At 43.3% G+C, this 3,377-nt stretch overlaps 1 non-coding gene across 1 annotated transcript; it reads right to left on the bottom strand.

Moving 5' to 3' along the window:
* Nucleotides 1-549: 549 nt before the first annotated feature.
* Nucleotides 550-667, bottom strand: LOC145402669 (5S ribosomal RNA). Its single transcript, XR_013897838.1, has one exon. It is a non-coding gene; the product is annotated as a 5S ribosomal RNA (ribosomal RNA).
* Between the last annotated feature and the right edge of the window lie 2,710 nt (nt 668-3,377).

The raw sequence follows: 3,377 nt of genomic DNA on the forward strand, positions 1-3,377 counted from the left end.
CTGGTATATTATGGTCTTTTGGTGAGGGTCTGATGTGTGGTTGTGTGGTGAGGGTGTGGTAGGTGTGTGGCAGAGTGGTGAAGGTACGGCAGATGTGTAATTGTGTGGTGACTGTGGTATAGGTGTTCTCGTGAAGCGCCTTTGTGGTGTGTGAGTGTGTGTGTGTGTGTGTGTGTGTGTGTGTGTGTGTGAGATGCAGCCTTCACATTACCACCGATCTCTCTCCCCACATTAAGATGGTAATTAATCACTTGACAATACTTTTTAGCATCTGGTTATCATTCTCCTTCATCCCTACAATACTAACTCACAATTCTTTCAATTTGCTTTAGTACAGAACTTTATTATGATTTCAGTTCCAGTAATTTCTCCTTCATCGCCTTCGGAATACTGCATACACGAATGCACACACACACACACACACACACACACACACACACACACACACACACACACACACACACACACATAGACAGACAGAAAATCATCATCATCATCACCATCATCATCATCCGGACCTAACCCTAGGGCAGGGTGGGGAAAACATTAGGCCAACAGCATCTGGTGTTCCCAGGCGGTCACCCATCCAAGTACTAACCAGACCCAACGTTGTTTACTTCGCTGATCGGACGAGAAGCGGTGCACTCAACGTGGTATTGCCGTTGAAAAGATGTAGAAGTAGATAAGAGACATAATAGGTAGGTAGGTAGGTAGGTAGAGAGAGAGAGAGAGAGAGAGAGAGAGAGAGAGAATTGGTGGAAATAAACTCTTCTCCATGTTCCTCCCAGCAATTTTTACTCGACTCCACATACTCGAATGCATTCCTTCATTCCATGCTACTCTCTCGTCTACCATTTCATCCGTGTTTACCTGTTTCACCATTATTTTTTCACTACAATAATGTTGTTTTTGCCTCATATCTTTACTCAGTTACAATATCAATCCTTACGGTAACACGGTAGCACACGAGAAGCACTTGGCACCCATCAATCTTCAACTTAAAGTATGAATTGAGTCTGGGCAAAGTGGTGTTAAGTAATGCACCACAATCCACAAAGACAAGCAGTAAAACTTGTCGATAATACACCTCCTGTCTCAACTCCCTGCCACATCCCATACCAGTGCACTTTTAGCCACGACAATTACAAGCCATTAAATTACTCTACTATATACTGTACACAAAATAGTACCAGCAAGACTTTGATCATCAGGCTAATATTTCCGGATCATTTACAACAGCTTATTAATGCCAGTCCATTGCGAGAGTTAGTACTAATGTATTAATTAAACACAATATTCAGATTCATTATTCAAAATCTGATCTTTATATTACCTATGCGAGAGTTAACTGAGTCTTAATTTTTTTCCTGTTTCAGCCAGTGAGAGCAGCAACACATTTCTCTCCATGACGGCTTTCCAACAGTTTGTCCTGCGTTTGTTTCATATTTTCTGGCCTGTTTGAGCACTGGCGATGACAAAGACAGACAGGCTTTGAATCATGTGCGGGCCACTGCCCATGTATGTCATGCACATGCACACTTTTTGTTTCATATGCTGTGTAGCCTTGTGAATCATTTATGTGGTTGTTTTATTTCCTAATCTGTCACTGTTTATTTTCTTGCAGTCATGATCACTCTGGCTCTTGGTAATAATGTCTTGTTACCAATAACAGTAGCATCCATAATGCATTCTTCACCTATCCATGTATTTGTGTGATATGGTGTTTGATATGACAGTGGTGGTCATGCAGTTCACTTTCTCTTCTCTGGGGGACATTGAACACATCGCACGTATTCTGTCATGTGAGGGACACTGAACACATCCCATGTACTCTATCATCTGAGGGGCACTGAACACATCCTGAGTATTCTATCACATGAGGGGCACTGAATACATCCCACGTATTCTATCATCTGAGGGACACTGAACACATCCCATGTACTCTATCATCTGAGGGACACTGAACACATCCTAAGTATTCTATCATCTGAGGGACACTGAACACATCCCACGTATTCCATCATCTGAGGGACACTGAACACATCCCACATATTCTACCATCTGAGGGACACTGAACACATCCCACGTATTGTATCATCTGAGGGACACTGAACACATCCAACGTATTCTTTCATCTGGGGGACATTGAACACATCCCATGTATTCTCTCATCTGGGGACATTGAACACATCCCACGTATTCTATCATCTGAGGGACACTGAACACATCCCACGTATTCTATCATCTGGGGGACATTGAACACATCCACATATTCTCTCATCTGGGGACATTGAACACATCCACGTATTCTTTCATCTGGGGACATTGAACACATCATACATATTCTCTCATCTGGGAGATATTAGACACCTTCCACGTATTCTCTTACGTGGGGCACATTGGACACATCCCACGTATTCTCTCGTCCGGGGGACATTGGGCACATCCCACATATTCTCTCCTTACCTACATCACCATGACGTGGGTAGGGAGTTATGGATTAAGAGTTTGGAAAAATATCTCTTTGTACTGGCGCAGGAATTTGTGGACCTTATCGGCTACCATCCTAGGCAACTCTAGCCCACTCGATACTCCTATTAACTGAAGGGAAGGGAAATGGAAAGTTGGATTCTCCCCCTCCCTCTCTCTCTCTCTTTCTCTCTCTCTCTCTCTCTCGTTTTAAGTTAGCAGCAGGATCATGACCAAAGGTTTCTTTTCAGTCCGGATTGCACTGAAAGATACTACCATTAACGAGCAGCCTATTTGCAATGGCAGTTAACAGAGGTCTGGAACAGGTGCCTGAGATAGGTGTGTGTTACAGGCATCTGGGGTGGACATGTGGGGCGAATGTCTGAGGCAGGTGGGAGAAAGAAGTGGGTGTGTTCGTGGTGGGAAATTATTAATTGACGTGGAAATTCCCTCTCATATGCTGCTGGTTTGTGCTTATTACCACCTCTGACCTCTGTGGGCAATTGTTTGGCCCTAGTCATGCAGACACTGAGGATGCTCGGTAGGTATGAGATCTTACAGGCAGGATGTAAAATCTCTGCAGTAAACTTGTCTTCGTAACTTCAGTGGAAAGTATAATCTTTTTCCCAATCCATTTTACATTCTTCCTGTTCTGTCGTCAGTGCAGGGTCCTGATTACACATATAAGGAGGGAATAATGGGCGTTTGTGGTGCAGTCAGATTAAAGTTACACTCCTTTCTTCCTTAGGTATCAGCTTTTAAGAGTATCCCCTTTCACCATTTCCTTTGACAAGTATATTACTACAGTACACGCCCCTGCATTTTTATTCTCATCCTCAAAGATATGAAGTCATGTTGCAGCGTTGTGACCTTAATACCGTGGAAATAGTAGTCCATTGTGAGTCGGA

This window comes from Coenobita brevimanus, chromosome 6 (assembly GCF_032717465.1).
Source record: "Coenobita brevimanus isolate Jiangsu-jjx chromosome 6, ASM3271746v2, whole genome shotgun sequence".
Lineage (NCBI taxonomy): Eukaryota > Metazoa > Arthropoda > Malacostraca > Decapoda > Coenobitidae > Coenobita > Coenobita brevimanus.